Source organism: Amblyomma mixtum, chromosome 2 (genome assembly GCF_055824585.1).
Source record: "Amblyomma mixtum isolate Tamu chromosome 2, ASM5582458v1, whole genome shotgun sequence".
Lineage (NCBI taxonomy): Eukaryota > Metazoa > Arthropoda > Arachnida > Ixodida > Ixodidae > Amblyomma > Amblyomma mixtum.
The window spans coordinates 272,493,224-272,512,474 of record NC_143013.1 but is presented as its reverse complement, the minus strand read 5'-3'; positions in this window follow the sequence as shown (position 1 = coordinate 272,512,474).

The window sequence follows — 19,251 nt, the reverse complement described above, 5'->3', positions numbered from 1 at the left end:
GCACACGAGCCGATGAACAGCTCAAGCTGATCGACCGGGTCATCCTGAAGGCGAAGCTAAGAGGGCTCTTGGACTGAGGAACACTCTCTGGAAGGCTTCTACCCTTTTAATTAAATAAGGTATACCCCACTTTTCAACCGGCCGCCGCGGTGGCTCAGCGGTTATGGTGCTCGGCTGCTGACCCGAAAGACGCGAGTTCGATCCCGGCCGCGGCGGCTGGAATTTCTTTGGAGGAGAAATTCTAGAGGCCCGTGTACTGTGCGATGTCAGTGCATGTTAAAGAACCCCAGGTGGTCGAAATTTCCGGAGCCCTCCACTACGGCGTCTCTCATAGCCTCAGTCGCTTTGGGACGTTAAACCCCCCAAAAACCAAAAAAAAAACCAAACTTTTCAACCGTGTAACTAAAGAGAGAACAAAAGGAAATGCGAGCACTGAGGGTGGTACATATAGAGCTAAACTTCCCCTGATACCTGCCCCTTGCTTTGTGCGCCACGCCCGCACGGGCTGCGCGACCCCGACATAACTCGGTTATCACAAGAGCGCTTCAACACTACGCAAAATCAAGGTTACGTTGGTAGTGCGGATGGAATGACAACTCGTGACTGAGGTCGTCCTGAGTAGGCGGAAAGCGGCTAGCAGTCGTTCCCGCGGAACACCGCGTGGTTCGAACCATGGTAGCGGTGGGAAGCGCTCTGAGAGCGAGCCTGGTAAGTTCACCGACCTGCTGAAAGCGTTCCGAACCGATGGTGAACTCACTGCATCTGTCTCAAGTAGATGCAACAGCAGCAGTACGCAATAGGGCTTTCTTGCGTGTCCCACGAAACAGCGCCTCCGCTAACATCAGCCTCGCCACGTTGCCTAACTTCGATGCCCTGAATCACTATTTCATCTTGCTCGCAAATTCCACTCGGGCCAGCATAAAAATAAGCGAACACGTTTTTCCGACGTTCCTCAGAGATACTAGTAGTGGCCCGTTTTGCGACAGGCATGAACGTTTGAGACAGGGAAGATATTCATTTCCTAAATTCGGTTCTAAAACATATCTAACTGCGTTCCTCTACCTTTTCATGTCCACTATATTTCCTTGTTGTTTTTCTTTTTGGGACATTGCGTTTTTGTGTCCCACACCTACATGTCTAGTGAATCAGTTTTTTTTTTCTTTATAGGTGTAGGATAGATCACTCCAAACGGAAAGAGGGAAGAAAAACAGTTGTGGTAGGCGATCATCGACTAAACTAAAAGCCCTTCTCGGCATGCTCTGGTGCCTTTTAAGCTCTGTGGACAATGCACTTTTTATTGCGTGCTGGCAAAAGACGATATATTATCTCAAAATGCTTCAATATTGAACCTTGGCGCGTGTTTCGAATTTCTCCATGAAAAATACAAACCACAAAATAAAATAGGAGCGCAGCGAGCCCGAGACGTAACCAAAGCTGGAATGCAGTCTGTGTCCGAAGAATAAAATAGGGAAAACGGGAACAAGAGTTATAAATGTTCATGGCGCCGTCGCCTCGAGCGTGGAAAATCGCGGTGTTACCCTGCTTTAACAATTCAGAGATCCTGGAATTCCGAAACTTCATTGCTGGTGAAGTTCAGACTTTTACGAGTTGTGCTGGCTGCCTCGGCAGCGAACTATGGCTGAAGCGAGCAGCCTTTCATTTTTTTTTCTCTCGGGCAAAGCCACATTGCACAGGGAAAGATAGAGAAAAGTTGCGCATTCAGAAGCGATGTTTGAAGAGACAGAAGCATAATGTTGGCGTATTAAATTACGAAACCACCGCGGGGAATACAGTAAAAGTAAACGGCGCGTCGCAGTGAATCGATTTCCTTTTCAATAACGGCCCAAGCCAGACGCTAACTATAAAAACATTGGCAAATAAATGGCATGTTAGAGAGCAGCGCATTTCAATAAAGTTAGACACGGATCTCCTGCGCAGCCTATCGTCAAAGTTTTTTACTTATTTGAATTCCGGCTTTCCGTTTTCTATACGACAGCACTTAGAAGCACAGCAAGGTGCTGGAAACTTAATATTAAAAAAGCCATTAAAAACGGCACGCTTGGTGAGTATTGGTAAATGCGACACTTACGCAAGAAGCTTCGAGAACGAAACATATTTGTTCAATTTTCGAAGGCCTTGTAAAAATATTTTGAAAATACAGACTCACCACAGAGCCTCGAAAGATAAGCGGAATACAAACTGCGTCCGGCAATGAATCCCTTTTCGTGTAACAGCCGAGAATTACGCAATGCTCAGGCCACTTTTGTCGGAACTGTTTCCGTAAAGCATTAACATAGTACCATCGTTTCAGAGCATCGTATAGTCCGAAGTTTGTAAAAGACGCCACATCCCGGTGGTGATTCGTTGAAAACTTGGAAGAATCCTTCACAGCACTAAACAAGTTTTGATTTCCCGTATTGATTGAAATGAGGAAAGACAGAAACTGGGCTCAACAAACGGCTTGCAGAAACTCTGATGTAGCACCATTGTAAACGGGGTAGTTAGTTAGTACCGCTAGTCTCGTTCCGGGCTATTCCTAATACTTTAGTTACTTTATATGTCTCTGCAACTAAAGCTGACAGTTATTATCCCCAAGAGAGGGGCGAAATTCTGGGAAATTTTGGGGAATATACCCGTATCCTTTGGCTGCACAAAGCCTCAACCTCAATGAGCCTAGCATGTCTGGACCCCAAATACCCTTGAAAAATCTGGTGTTTTTTTTTTTTTTTCATTTGTTAAATGGCGCATGTTGTGCGGTGCATGTTGTTGCATGTTGCATGTTGTTAAATGTTGTTAAATGTTGTTGTTGCATGTTGTTGCATGTTGTTGTTTGTTAAATGGTGCATGTTGTGCGTATTAGCGACCATCGACCACTGTCAGCAGTACTGGACATAGGCGGGCGCGCCCCACGTTTGGAAGCGTGGCGTATGGACCCATGTCTGCTGATAGATTGGTCGAGCGTGATAGCCCTTGAACATGCGCTGGGAAACCCGGGTGGACGCGATGCGACGCGCATTACCTGGGACGAGCGAAAAGCGGCATGGCGCGCGCTCCTTATCACCGAAGGGCGCCAACGCCGTAGGCGAATAACGGGCGAAATTAACAGCACCCTGGCTCGTATACGCGCTGCAGCGCGGCGCGCCGCTTACTTTCGCCATGCGCGATTACTTGAACATCTTGAAGGCGCGCTACCACACACTCCTGCGTCAGTCATCGCGGACAGCAAGTAGGGCGCTTGTACAGGGCCGACCGGTTTCCGATCCGACCGTATTACGCCAAGTACGGGCAGGTAGCCTTGACGAGGAGCGACAGGCCCGCGTGGAGGAGGTAGTTTTGCCGGACGGTACCAGGAGCAGCAGCGCGGCTGACATCTCTGACGCATTTACGCGTCACTTTTCGGAGCTGTTTGCTTCCGAGGCCGAAAGGCGGGACGACGCCTCTTTCACGGACTCCCTCCGTAGTTTCTGCGCTACGCTACCGCAGGTCCCGAGCGATCTCGGCGCGCAGCTGAGCGCTCCCGTAGGCGCGGAAGAGCTCTTCGCCACCGTTAAGGGCATGAACGTCGCCTCAGCTCCAGGCCCTGACGGCATCCCCATCAGCTTTTATGCTAGGTTTTACACCGTCCTGGAGGATCACCTCCTCCGGATGGTGAACGCCTTCGTCAGGGACGGCGAGAGGCCGGAGTCTTTTCGAGAGAGCCGCGTAGTGCTCATCCTGAAGCCCGGCGGGTGTCGATCTGACCCGCAGGCGTGGCGCCCGATCACTCTGCTAAATGCAGACTACAAGATCGTGGCGTCACTGCTGGCTAAAAGGTTGAGTAAGGTTTTATCGGTGCTCGTAAGCCCTGCGCAGACCTGCAGCGTGCCTGGACGCTCGGTGTTCTCGTCTCTCGCACTAACGCGTGACTTGTTCACGTTCACCTCGAGAACAGGAATTCCGGGTTGTTTTGTCTCTCTCGATCAGGCTAAAGCCTTCGATCGGGTCGAGCACCGATACTTTTTTGGAGTTCTCGGGGCTATTGGCTTTCCGCCGGAGTTCGTAGAGCGGTTGGAGCGGCTGTACTCCGATCTCACAGCTTGCTTGCTCTTCAACGGGGCGTTGACCGCACGTTTCGGGATAGAGCGCGGTATACGCCAAGGTTGTCCCCTGTCACCTATGCTCTTCGTGTTATGTTTAGACCCGCTCTTGCGTCGCGTAGCAGAGTCTCCATCGATTCGCGGTTTCCCTTTGCCTGGCCAGGGCCAGGTGATGGTGTCAGCGTACGCTGACGACGTGTCCTTGTTTCTGAGGGACGCGGACCGCTTCGTAGCGTTTGTACGGCTTTTTTCCAGGTATACAGCGAGCTGTCCGGCGCCCTCCTCAATAGGGGCAAGAGCAAGGCTCTGCGTTTCGGGGCCTTCGCGTCGGACCTGCTGGGCGAGGTGGAGTGGGTCCCGGCTTGTAAGGTGCTAGGAGTCGTGTTCCTTTCCTCGGGGGAGGTGGCCCGCCACTCGTGGACCGAGTTGAGAGCGTCCGCTGAGCGACGCCTGACAGTAGCAGCGCGTTTCCGCCTGTCGCTGTCGGAACGCGCGTTTATCATCAGGTCATCGGTGTGCGCGCCGCTCTATTATATAGCTCGCGTCGCTTGTCCGCCGCGCACCTTTACGCGCCGCTTGGCCACTCTCTGTGGCAGTTTTTTCTGGGCGGGAAAAACGGAGACCGTCGCTCGCGCGCTCCTCCGTCTTCCCACGCGCATGGGCGGGTTCAGCCTGCCCAACCTGCGCACAATGTGCAGCGTGCTTGCTGTTCGAGGCGTCCGCGACCTGGTCGACGCCACCGACTACCCGGGAAGAGGGCTCCTCGCCTACCTTCTCGGGACTTCGCGGCGCCTCTTTTTTGGTGAACTCGTAGGTCCTTCAGCCGAACGGCAGCCGGCGTTCTTCCGGTATGTCTGTCGGACGGCCGAGTCTCTCACCGCCACCCTGCCCGAGGTCGACGTCTCTCAGACGCAGGCCTCCCGCGTTTGCGAGCTCCTTGCCATCCAGGAGGCTACACCTGAACAGCTAGAGCGGAGCAGGCGGGTACGGTGGCGAGACTTGACGTCGCACTGGGTACCACCAGACGTCCGCGACTTCGGCTGGCTGCGAGGCTGGAGAGTCCTCCCAACGGGGGTCCGCATCGCCGCGTGGGGCATCGCTCCTTCTTCTCGGTGTCCTCAGTGCGGTGCGACAGAGACCCTCGAACACGCACTTTTTGAGTGCGTCGTAGCGCGCACTTTTTGGAGGCTGATGTCACGCATGTTTTTTGTTAGCCTCGACTCGCACACCAGGCCGCGCGATGCATTTGTGCGGCTCTTGCTGTGTTTCGGGGCCTTTGTTTTGTGGCGCCAGAGAGGCGTCGCTTCCTTGCAGGGCCGGCCTCAACGCGCCATGTTCCCCATGCTGCAGAGGGTTCGGGCGCGCCTGTTTCAACAGGCGTGTTTAGATCATGTGACCCTCCCAGAAGACGAGTTCCTGCGGCGGTGGAGCACCCGCTTCATCGCTGCCAGCGGGGGCCGCGTGACGGTGCGGCTCCTGCCGTATTGAGTGTGTGGTGCGCGGTGTCGGTGCGCGTTCGTCGTATTTAGTGAGCGTGCTTCCCCCCGCGATGCCTGGACATATGGACCCTTTGAACATTCTGTGCTGTGAATGATTTTGTGTGATACAGGGGCGATAACACGACGGCGACTGCTGTCGCCGTCGTGTTCTTGTTTCATAGCTTGTTTGTACCGAGCGACACTAGTCGCTGCCTTGTTGTTTTTGTCTTTGTGAGGGACTATGGTCCCTTTGTATGAATAATCAGTCCAATAAACTTCTCTTCGAGGCGGTGTCAAAAAAACATAATGCGCCTTTGCTCCAAAGATCTTGAAGAAGGCGAATTTCCAGCCTCTTCGAAGCCAAAACGAGGAACATTCGAGAAGATGCAGCAGTAGCGCCATCTGTCTTTAGAAAAAATATTCGGAAATGCGAACTAAAGTAACCATATATGCACTCATTATTATTTATGAACTTTTATAAATATAAAGAGCTTCTTCGGAATGTATTTGGCATAAGTGAACTGGTGACATTTTAAGAGAGAATTTAACACCTCAGTGGTCATGCTGCTCAGGACAATAAAATAAAATCTGCGCCGCCGGCCATATAACCTCTAATTTGTTTTCTTGGAGATGAAATAGGAAAGAAATATCTGAACTAGACAAATGAATAAAACACTCTCGGTTCAGGTTCAAAACTTTCACTCCTGACAACTTGGAGCGAGTAGAGCCCAGGTGTCACAGTGGGGATATGTGGCATCTTCTTTCAAATTTAAAAGGTTTGGTCAAATATGAGGCCGTTTACGGAAATGCCTTTTAGGAGAGTCGTATTAGAGGAGTGAGTCATGAGGAGTCAAAGATCAACAACCTTACTTAAGACAGATTCGCATTACACTTGCGAAACAGCGTACGTATGTACCCAGGGCGAAAATGTGTGATTCATCAGACCAGTATGACAGTAGACCTGTCAATGGAACGAACTGACACACCCGATCAATCATGAATAAATTAGTGCGGATATTCCAAACCCTTAAATACCGAATCGAATATTCTCCTATTTGAATCACTGAAAGAAGCGAGTTATGCATCTTTAAAGTCACTCAAACGAGTAGAGCTTGTTCTGTAGTTTCCGAATAGTTTTTCATCAATTGGAACAAAGTTCGAATAAAGCTCTAATGGCTATAATACATGGTCCCCGATATTGGGTGATGCACCAAGGTTCACGCAGGTTTAGCAAAGCCTGCTTTGAAACCCGATCTCGAAATCTATGCCCTATACCTAGCTCTCGCCCCCCTCATCAATTGAGATACGGCGCTAATTTATTCACAACAACCTGCAGGAAGGAATTTTTGTTATACGTATAGAAGTACGGTTAGATACTTCATATACTAAATTCATGTTGCGAGCTCGATAATGGAGATTAGTGTTCACTCTTTTGACGCCTATAATTATAATTCGATCAGTTTTAGCAGGACACCGCGTCGCCCCCGCTAACGCTAGTGGTGTCGCACGATAATTCGTTCAGTACCAACTATTCACAGAAGTGCCGAAAATATGTAAATAGATGAAAGAAGCCATGGATGTCGTAAAGAGCACCTCTTTTCCCTTCCCTTGTCTGAAAATATGTAAAAATATTTCATTCATATCTTCTAAGTTCTATTAATATTTTATTTGTATTCAAATCGGAGTTTTTAGCTACACTATTCATAATCGATTCAGTTTTGAAAAAGTACCATTCGCACACCGTAATCATAAATCAATTCATTGTCCCGATCACAGGTAACATTCCCAAACCAAACACGCATGCTGGTGGCGCATTTCGATGACGTCAGCTGACGTGGGGAGTTTGAATATTGAATTTTTTCTGAACGGGTGGAGGACCGATCCGGAGGTTTTTGAAAAATATAATCTTATAAATAGATTCAGCGCCCGGACCTTCTCTGCAGACGGATGGACTGCCGGCACCATGTGTGACGCGGAGCTCTCGTTGCTGACGCGTTAGAAGGAAGGAGTGCGTCTGTGCCTAATTCGCATCATCGTGAAATTTTTCTCGCCGCTTCTCGTTCTTGAACGGCAGGGCCCTATATATTGTGCAGCGAGACGTGTGCGGGTCATTGTACTCAGTGCAGAGAAGATAAAAAAAAAGCCAAACGTGAAAGACACTGGTACACTAAAAAGTAAAACTACATAGCTTTTACACTTTGTAAGAGCAAATGCATTTGCACTCGAGGCTTGGCATATAAAATTGGCAGTGGTTTAGCTCTGGTTAAACATGGAGGATTGTGAAAGCAACGAGGAGAGAGAGAGGCGATGGAGAGCGCGCGGCAGCGGCGGCGGCCCCGGCACGCTAGCTATGCGCTGCTACTGCGCATGCGCAACTGGCGAGCGCGGCGGCGGCACCTCTGAGTCATCCGCGCAGCGACGGCGGCGGCGCGCCAGCTGTGCGCCGTGCGACGTCATTGCTCCTCGCGCATGCGCAGTATGGTCTTTCGTCAGCTCCGCGAAATGACTCGGCGACTCGCGTAGTGCTGCTTTCACTACGAAAACGGAATCGAAAGCCAAGGACCACCGAGACCATGGACAGGACTGCACCTAGTTGATGTAGCTCCCATTTATCGCCCAGTCTACGCGAACATATTCTTAGTTTTCAATCTTTGTTGACTTGAAAGAAAAGAAAAAGGAAGCAGCCTGTGTGTCAAACATTACTTTTCTATGATTTTTTTTCCTTCCTGAACGACCGACGCGCTCAGAAACGGAACAATGAATGAGGCGAAGCAGAGAAGATAGAACAACCAGAGATGTTAGAAAGTCCAGTGGTATGCGGCTAGTTCTCTACACTTGGCGTTAAAGGATTAAAGTGCTCATTGTGGTCATGTAAAAAACTTCGCAGGCATTTTATTTCTGTTCCTGCTTTTCGTCAAAAACTTTGTCAGTCAGCCTGTTCTGTAACTCATGGAAATGACACAACTTATTTTTCTAAAGCCTACGTATGGCATGTCGCTGAATGTCAAAGGTATTCAGCTCCAAGTTCCTACTTCTGTTTCATTCCTCAAATGTGTTATAGAATTACAGAATGCCGGCGACCTTCCAACGCTGTCCATAGTCGTCTTCAATGAGGAATTGTTACATCAGTGCTTTAATCACAAACCCTTTGTAAAGTTACATGGTGACGGCCTAGTCATTTTGATTAGTAGTATAGTAGTAGTAAAAGACTTTTATTCGACCATAATTTATAGGCCGAGCAGGTCGACCACCTGGGCGACTAGAAGCCGCTCTTCTTCTTCCCCTTCAGCGCCAAGCCAGTCGAGCCAGGTGGTGATGGATAGAGAGCGTGGGGGGAAGGAACCCGACTGCTGAGCAGCCGGGCAATTGAAGAGGCGATGGGCCAGGTCCGCATAGATACAGGGGCAGTTGGGAGAGGAAGGGTATTCTCCCCGATGGACTCCAAAAATTGAGCCTTGCTTAAGAAGAGGGAGAGAATAACCGTGTTTAAACGCCCCCCTCCCCCCCCCCCTCCCCCCTCTATTTCGACAGGGACGGCGTGGTGAGGGAAACATCGCACTACTCTTCAAAGCCCCTTCTGATCTAGCACCTCAAAACATACTGGAACAGGAGAGGTCGCCACTGCGCGTGACAAAGACAAAATTGTTTTCTCTATTTCTGTTTTTTTTTTGTTCTCCCACAGTTTTTGTTTTGTTGTTGCTGTTTCTCATTTGGTTTGGTTTCTGGGGTTTAACGTCCCAAAGAGAGTCAGGCTATGAGAGACGCCGTAGTGAAGGGCTCCGGAAATTTCGACCACCTGGGGTTCTTTAACGTGCACTGACATCGCACAGTACACGGGCCTCTAGAATTTCTCCTCCAAAGAAATTCTAGCCGCCGCGGCCGGGATCGAACCCGCGTCTTTCGGGACAGCAGCCGAGCACCATAACCACTGTGTTCGTTCTCTAAGTGTCGTGGCCGAGCCAAGCAGTGCTGAAGCAGCGGCATTGTCAATGTTTGTTTCATCCCAAAGTTGGGATTAAGATTGGCTGTACATGAAAATACATAGGTTTTTTTTTTCACTTCCCCTTCCCCTTACACCCTTACCACGTAACGTTAACCACATGTCAGATGAGTGCATACGTAGGGCACAAGCTTCAGACCATCTACTCTCTCCAGACCATACCCTCATTTAAACCGACGCTTCATGCACTACCAAGTGTGCAGCTTATACAATCGTCGCCCTTTCCCAAGACATCCTCACCGAGACTTAAGGCCCGTACTCCTCCCTCTGGTCAACTTCCACTCTAGAAATGTTTCTAATAGTAGCTGGTCTGCAGGATACCGGGACCCCAAACCACGCAGATGCAGAGAGAGAGAGAAAACTTTATTTACAAAGGAATTCGGGGCACGCCCCAGGGTCCCCGCACGACCCCACTGCACTCAAGTGTTTATGTTCCTGAGGTCCATAACACTGGCAGCACGGCCGGTGGCGATGGTCTGCACGGCCGGGTCCTCCGAATGCAGCAGGGTCTCCCAGTCCTCCCAGGTCTTGAGGTTCTCTAGGTCCAGCGGGGGAGGGTCCGCCGGGCAGAGGGAAAGGATGTGGAGGGAAGAAGCGAAGGGTTCTGGGCATAGGGCGCAAGCAGGAGTGGGGAAGGAGGGATGATAGTGGGTTAGGGTAAGGGGCGAGGGGAGAGTATGTGTTTGTAATCTGCGCCAGAGTGTTGCGTGTCTGTTATCTAGGGAGGGGTGGGGCGGGGGGTAGAGCTGGCGAGAGGCTCTGTATGCCTGGGTCAGCTCACTGAATGAGTGCATGCGATCCTTCGTGAATCCCCGATCCGAGGCCACCTGAGCCCGGTTTAAAGAACCTCGGGCTAAAAGGTTGGCGGCCTCGTTTCCGGGATTCCCGGAGTGCGCAGGCACCCATATCAGCTCCACTTGGCGGGGCGGGGGTGCATCGGGCGAGTCCAGTATGCCAAAAGCAGGGACATGAACTCGGCCTCGAGCAAAATTTAGAATCGCAGTTTTAGAGTCAGTTAAAATATACCGGGCTTCCGTGCGGGTTATAGCAAGTGCAATGGCGGCTTCCTCTGCAGCCTCTGGGGACGTATCTGGAGGGAGAGGTAGTGTGAAGAGGGTGGATGAAGAGGAGTCCACCGCAGCTGCTGTCGCTTCATCACCCGTGCAGGCAGCGTCCACCCATACGGCGTCCGGCTGGGGGCCGTACGCTCGATGGAGTGCCTTCGCACGGGCTCTGCGGCGCTGCTCATGGTGGGACGGGTGCATATTCCTCGGGAGCGGCCTGATGAGAAGCTCTCGGTGAAGGGATCGTGGGATGGCGAGAAGGGTTGGGTCGTTGGCCGGTATTTTGATTCCCAGGGAGTCCAGGATATACCGACCTGTGGAAGTTTTTGTGAGCCTGATGTATTGGGCCTGTCGGTGGGCCTCCACCAGTTCCCCGATCGTGTTGTGGAGGCCCAGGCCTAGTAATCTGTCTGTGGGTGTGTTGAGGGGAAGATGAAGTGCTACCTTGAATGCCTTGCGAATCAAAGCATCCAAAGCGTTTATGTCATGTTTGGATAGTTGTAAGTATGGGGTAGTGTACAGTACACGGCTGAGGACAAAGGCATGAATGAGGCGACATAGGTCGCGCTCCTTCATGCCTCTATGATGTCCCGAAACCCTGCGGATGAGGTGCGATATCGCGCCTGCAACCTGCTTGAGTTTCTTGAGGGTAGTGGTGTTTTTGCCATCGTTCTGGATGTGCAATCCCAATACACGGAGGGTGCCAACCTCAGGTACCGGGTAACCATTCAATTCAATGGCAATGGGGGAGCGGGGACAGCGGTGGTTCTTAGGCCGGATGAGGAGCAGTTCGGACTTCTCTGGGGAGCAAGACAGTCCGATGGTCCGTGCGTAATTTTGGGTGAGGGTGGCTGCTTCCTGTAAGGTGTTCTCTATGTCGCCGTCACTGCCGTGGGTGGTCCACAGGGTGATATCGTCGGCATAAAGAGTGTGCTTGAGGTGGGGAATAGTTGCCCCATGCACTCCATTTTTCAAGCAGCTATCACAGCCACAATAATTCAGGGGGCACCTTGACTGTCTAAAGTGCGTATAGGCGAAAGCGTTTTCCGCACCAATTTCACTGCTTCTGTGGCACTGGTGGCGTCACATGTAATTGAGTACTAATTACTAAGTGATGACAAATCACTAATTAATGGTTAATTACTGATTTACGACTGAATACTAATTAACTGCTAATTAATTACGCTTAATCTTCGCCTTTAGGAGTGGAACGCGACAGCGTGTTGTAGCGCTGCCAGGGAGTCCAGGGAACGCCACCACCCGTTCGGCGCGATGCCTTGCCGTTTGAACGCAACGGTTTTTGAGGAAAGGAAATGGCGCAGTAAATCTCTGTCATCTCGGTGGACACCTGAACCGCACCGTAGAGGAACGGAGGAAGTGGGAGTGAAAGCAGAAAGACGAAGATGGCCCGTAATGAAGAAAATGAAAATTGTATTTGAGGAAAGAAAATTAGGCAGTAACTGTCTCACATATATCGGTGGACACCCGTCAAAATTCAGGGGGGTGCACTTTTTGACCTTAAGTGCGGTCACTGATGTGTGGTTAAGATGTTAAGCTTCGCCTTAAAGAGTGGAACGCGAGAGCATCTTGCAACGCTGCCAGGGAGTCCATAGAATGCCATCGCCCATTCGGTTCTACGCCTCGCTCGTCGGTAAATTGGTTTTTGAAGAAAGGAAATCTATTTCTCTCTCATATCTCGGTGGACGCCTAAACCTCGCCGGAAGGGAAGGGAGGAGGATGGCAGTGAGCGAGGACACCGTATTCACTAGACGCGCCTTTGTTCATTCCAAACCATCGAGCTGGCATGGCGGGTCGCCGAGGGGGGGTCTGTCCCTCTCTCACTTGTTTTTAAGCCAAGTGGTCCTGCGCTTCACGTTTCTCCGCGAAAGAAGAAACCCTTTCCTCCAGTGTTTTGTTCAGTTTATGTTGCCAAATGCACTCCCAGACTTTGTAATCTCCTCTGCCGGAGGTGGTCGCTACAGTGTGTCCCGTTACCTCCGTGAGGTTGTCGCATCTTATCGATTCCTTGTCACCCGTTTTTCCAGAGAATATTTGGCAGCTGTGACGAAAAGGCAACTTAAGATAGACTTATTACACGTCCTTTTTCCCGCTCCCTTGTATCGGTCGGCATTTGGGGCCTCACCGGGACAAAATGTGTTAAAGAGGGTAAGAAGAATGTGGGTAACGCCTTCAGCGAAAACTTTCTTCTTTCAGCTGCACACAGATACCTTACCTGTTAAAAGCTGGTTACATGAAAGAGACATATACGTCCCGTGGGGCACCCATTGCCTTCTGTGTAGGAAGGAGGAAACAATTGACCATGTTTTTGTCGACTGTAATAATGCAATCTTCTTTTGGGACGTGTTGCAGCGAACCATAAAGAAAAATTAGCCGCTCACTCCGCACGGCATTAGGTTTCTGCCTGTCGAAGACGGTGCAGCTCCATATGACACCATTTTTCTGCTTGGCTTGCATGCAGTGTGGCGTAGTGCCATGGCATATCGCCATTGCGATCCTGGAGCCAGATCTGTGTATAAATATTTTGTTGCGAGTGTCCTGAAAATTTACGATGTGTTCAAAGACCGAGGTTTTGACGAAGAAATTGTATCCATTTTCCAGAAACTATCCCAACTGAAGAAGTTGGAATGGTCGCTGGAAGCGAGGAGTGCTGTAGCCATGTAAATAGTCACATATGTTGTAATGCACTGTATTCCCACGCCTTTGAAGGCAATAAAGAAAAAAGCTGGCATGCCGGAGTGGATAGCATGCTCGTCTCGCACTCCGAAGACCGGGGTTCGATTCCCGAGCTCGACCAATTTCTTACTCGGTTTTATTTATTTATATGGCCTGACTAGAAAAGTAATTAGGCTAATTGGGTAATTAAGCAATTAACTAAGCTGGGTCCCACTTACTTGGAGCATCACTATATGATCCCTTCAATTGGTTGCATGGTTACTAGCCAAAGTACAATTGGCCCCATTTGAAATTGGCGCACTGTGACGTCACGACCGTTTCGACCAACTGAAAAGCGTGACATTTCTGTCGACAACTGCTGCTTACAACGATGAGACATTAAAGGCTTTCGCCTTAATAATTAACCCTTCATTTCACATCGTGAAGCGCTGATGGACGCGCTTGCTGAAACCCCAGTTTAGATTAGATGGGTTTCCTGTCATGCCGGGACTGCAGGTAACGAGCTGACGAATCCGCTCGTCAGAGAAACTTTCCAACAGGAAACCATGTGCATACCCTTCGTCCTGACTGCAGTCCTCTAAGTATCGGATGCAAATCAACATACACTGCGACAAAATTCGAGGAAATAAGCAAGCCATTCTGTCAGTCCACCCCGAACTCTCCCCCTGATCAGTTCGTCTTCTATGCAGAATGCAGCTTAACATACCCTACACCGGGTAGGGTATATCCCTACAGTAATCGGATCGCGCCTTATTGTCCCAGCTGCTCCGAACACTATGTCAACCTCTTCCACTGCATCTCTGAATACACACAAGGCACACAATCATCACATTAGCCCTAACTATCCTATAGTTCATAGAGTGCTTGGTTTGCCTCCGACCAGCTGCAAGTCCAGCTGGATTTTTTGCGACTAGCCCGCTATCATCTTAGCGGCAGACACAAAAGCTGCATAATAAAGTGTATTCTAGCTCACTTTTACTGACCATCTCTGCCTTTTTTTTTCTCTCAGAATCCTTTCAGTCACTTTGTACATATATTGAATATTTCATATGACATCTGATGAAAAAAATTTCGCGCTTTTTCTTCTACATACTACTTGTATTCGGTACAACCCTGTGGTATCTAAAGCTTTTTGCGTCTTTACTTAAGCCTAAGAGTCGAAATTTGAAACGCAGCCACGCGATGACTGATTCATGAGAAATTTAAGGTACAGCTGCTGTCATCTTTGTCAATGGCAAGAAGTAAATCGAATTTAAATCACTTGTGTTCACCACAACCCTCCGAGCACGCAATCTCCTTTTTCAGAAAATGGGAGAGATATGGAGAAGTATTCTTCTTTCTTTTTTTGCAAGATTCCGCAAGCGAACAGTTCAGTCGGTGTCGCCTATTCGTGTTTTCTGTGCAGAGCGTCATTATATGTATTCTCCCCCACTTTGGTCCTCACGGTGACTTCGTCTTCCAAGGCGGAGGGAGGGAAACAGACCATAGCAGCATCGTCTCGCAAAGACCTTTCTTTTTCATTTCGGTATGATAATAAGCGGGCCCAAACGACAAGGCATCCTTGTGCTGTGTGATATCAGTGCACGTTAAAGATTCCCAGGTGATTAAAATTATTCCGGAGACGACCACTACGGCACCTCTTTCTCTCTTTCATCTTTCACCCCCACCTTTCTCCCGTACCTTACTGCACTGAAGCGACCACATAGAAGTGATAAAGCAACCTCGTCTTTAATTTCCTCAAAACCACTATATTTTTTTTAAGTCGGCCCAAAGGCGGGAATGTCACTTTGCTCTCATTGCGCGGATCCTGATACAGCAGTGCTTTACCAATCGCAGCCGGTCGTCGCTCCTGCCTAATCTTGCGCCATCCATGCTCTCGCAAAACGAAGCGGCAGGAGCAAGCGAAAGAGATGGGGAAAGGTTCCGCCTAATGGCTTCTGCCCCGGAAGTGACGGCCACTGAAGTGCAGACGCTTGCGCGCTTGTAGTGACAGAATTAGGCAGAGTGCTCATCACGGAAACGCAGCTCATCTCAGCGGACAGCGCCACGAACTGCCATCGCTCCTCGCACACACATCGATTCCTTTTTTTCCTCTGTGTATTTTTTCAATACTTTGGTCGTAACAGGAGCCTCTCGCACGGTAAGGAAGAACGGTGTGAGCCCATTTCCAACCGACAACCCGAAGGCTCTTTCCCTCCATCTTGTCGCCTAGTTTGCTTCTTGGTAACGAACAGCGCCTGAATCTGCGCGCCGTGCGAACGTGTCTCGAATCCACGCATTGCCTTTCTAATTGGATGAGAAATGAAGTAGATTTAGGGCCTACCTTCGTGCTGATGGTTCCGATTTCATTTGTTTTATCATTTACTCGAAGAAACGGCCGGCCTTTCTCCTCATATGCCCGCCCTAATCCATATCGGGTGTCGATGCCCTTAGAGAATATGAGAATAAAGTCGGGCGGCGCGCTTCATGCCTTACCGTGGTAATGAGCTAAGGGAAGAAGGAAGCAGAAAAGCGGAAAAAAATATCTGGGGGGAGGGAGACACTTAATTACGTTACGTCCTGAGAGTGCAATAGCATTAAGTGTAAAGACCGCTCGGGCTGCTTCTCCTACTGCTCCAGTGCTGCTCGCCGCATGCACTGACCTGTGCAGCCGTTGATACTTCATCTTTAACGATATACTTCCGTCGTCACCATCTCCGCTTCCGAGGATTTTTACCCTAGGGTAAATTCCGTATCCATTGCAATCTAATATATGGAGCTGTCTAGAGAGTCAACGCACAACTAAGTGCACCTGCCAACTGGCACCATGCCCACCACCACGCTCGGTCATGCCACTTAGCCAATACACCTTCCCATCTTCCCGCGGTCCGGTCATCGCACCTGCCAACTTGGCCATGTCACGTGCTCTCATGAGGTCACACTTCCCGTCGACCAATCAGCGAATTTTATGACAGACGACGTTGAAAGTCTCCAGTTTCTTTCTCCGATTAGCCTTATAATGCTATCACTTTAATAAGCCAAATCAGTTAGCGGGATAATTACTACGTTTCCCCTATCTTCACCAAAATTTTCAAGCCGAAAGCCGTAAAAAGTCGATGCCGCGCGTGGTTTCATGTACATTCTAAGTTACTGTTCGTCCTTTCAAGAGTAATGATGACCATTGGCAGCCGTTGGCGAAGTTTGGTGAGCAAAAAGACTAACTGAGGGACCAGGTTTAGCCCTCAATATCAAAGAGACGAGCGGAGGAACGAACTACATCATTATTAGTCACCGCTCTCTTGCTCTCCTCAGCTGTAAGCCCCCAACCTGGATGGCATGTTTCTTGCTTAAGAAATTGCTGCCTTTTGTAATCGAAATCGCGAGAGGATGCAAAAAAGAAAGAAGAACTATTGTATTAAGGTTCTTCATAAAAAAGAGCACCGTCGCCGGAGACCGAGGCTGCTAATTCAAGAAAGGCTCACTGGCACCGAAGACTTCGGCGACTGATGACGCGGTGACGTAAATGCGATGAATTTCGAAACGTGTATGAGAGTGAATTGCGTGGTGCCGGTAAAGAACACAAGCAGTTTCATCTCATTGCAGTAAGTATATTGTTTTATATAGTGCTTGGCACCCCACTCAGGGCACTATAGTCTCCGGCAGCCCACCGCTAACTCTACGCCGGGCATTAACACTTTGCTCGGCAGAAGGACGAGACCGTACACCCGCAGCGGCGACGAGGAAGGAATACCCCATTGATACGGGAACAAGTGAGCATTGTTGCAATCACGAGAGCGCCGGATGCGAAGAACTCTGCGCATATTCACACACGGCTCGATCATAAATTTTGAGCGAAGGATGTCGTCATAAGCTCGGCGGCTCCGTTTGAAGCCTTAGCAAAGCCTGATGCTGGAGTGTATGACCATAAAGAGCAACATATTGCACGAATAATAGCAATGCGTTCAGTAAATCGCGACTGGACTACACTTACCTCTACGATGCTTCATATATAACCCACGTATTTGGAAGGATGAAATGTAGTGTAGCGCTGGTCTCGCGTGGCTACTTTTTATTGTGATCGTGACACGAGGCCTGCGTGGCTGTATTTCCGATAAAGCATATCTTATTTTGTTGAAGAACAGAATTGACTAGTGTGTGTGCAACAGTGGCAACAAAGGTAGGAACCCTCGACAGGCCATGAAGATTTTTAAAACTTTGTCCTAAAGAGCTGCTCACAAAAGTCCAGAAATAAAGGAAAAGTAGCGGCGCTCTAGCAGATACCGGGCCCGGCTCCGAATCCACCAGGCCGTTTTTCGGTTCCTGCTAAGGTAGTGCAATATTTTTTATCTTTCAGCTGTTTTTCTCTATGAACGAACGGTTGGGGCTCTACGTTGCCAGCCTCGGACGAAGGGTTTCGCCCTAATGGATGATTCGTAGCAGAGCAATGATTAACGCTTTAAGGACAAATGGTTATAGTGACGTAGTGCTCCTCTGAAAGGAATAACTTTTCATCCGAAAGGACGGAAAATCGTTTAGAGTGTAAAGGATGAGGGCTGTAGTGCTATTTTTTTTTTGCAATATTTCATTCGTGGCGCTTGGAAGTACAACATTAAGGAGGGTATTTCTACGGCATACGCAATATAAGCCTCCAAGCTGAACGCAGGGAGCAATCATCTGTTGAAAGATGGCTTGAGCGGACGAGCGGAGACAGGCGATTAGGTCCGACTCGACCATTTCTTCAGGGGAGTAGCAGCCGCCATTTACAAACTTCGAGAAGACAATGGCAGCAAGTTGGACGGCAACACGAGAAATTCGGGACAAAAACCCTTTCTTCCTCGTTTCCTCCCGTCTCTCGTTATTTCTCTCCTATGCTCCATGGAGAGCATACAGTGCCACTTATACAACGCCAAAGCTCTACGGTGTTCGGGCTGATTCCAGCCATGACCTTTTCCCGCATACGCGAGGAACTCAGATCCCAATACTACTGGTGCTGCTGTGACTAGGAAGAGGAAGCGATTCTTTCCTATTCGACGCAGACTACCCCGCCGCGGAACCAGATTGAAAATGCGTGAAGCTCAGCGTCTCGTTCTTCCGAGACGCCTGGCTTTCTTGTGAATCCGGAGCGCGTCGGCAGAGAAGGAAAGTAAAATAAGAACGCGCATCTCGTCAGCATCGGAACAGAAACTTTGCAAAAGGAGTTGTGAAACTAAACGAAGAAGAAAGAACGTGAAGAGACACAAAGGTGTCTTTGTGTCTCTTCTCGTCCTGCCTGTCTTCATCGTGCAGTTTTATTATTGCTGAACCGACTAGCCCCAACATCATGTCTTACTTTGAAAGGAGATAGCGGCGGAGAGCAGCAGCTCCTGTGTTGCTGTTGTGTCCCCTTATTGCTTTTGTGTGTGTGCGCCCCCGCATCCTCCTCCTAACGACCACTCGCATCCTCCTCCTAACGACCACTCGCATCCTCCTCCTAACGACCACTTGCCCTTCGTCGCACGCTGTCGCCAGATGCCCCCCCATGGTGCGCCCCCGCATCCTCCTCCTGTTTTGGGAAGCCACTCCCTCCCGTGGACGCTTCTCCGCTCCCTCCTTTCTTCGGGCGGCCAGTTCGGCTCCTGCCTCGGTCGACGCTGGTCGCACCCTCATCGGCTTTAAATAAACGAAGTCTTAAAGTACCGTGTGCGTCTTTCGCTGCATTCAACACAGCGACCGGACACGACAGTGGCGACGAGAAAGTGGATTCGACCCGCGCTACGCAACGCTATTGACAAGCCATGGCTACGCGAGGGTTTCCCAATCAGATACCAGAGTTCAACGGCTCATCGTGGTCATCGTGGGTTGGACGCCTTCAGTTCTACTTTGAAGCTAACAACATCACAGACCCAGCCTTGAAGAGGGCCAACCTGCTGACGCTGTGCGGGGAGCAGACCTACGATACTGTCTGCGCCCTTATTCAGCCA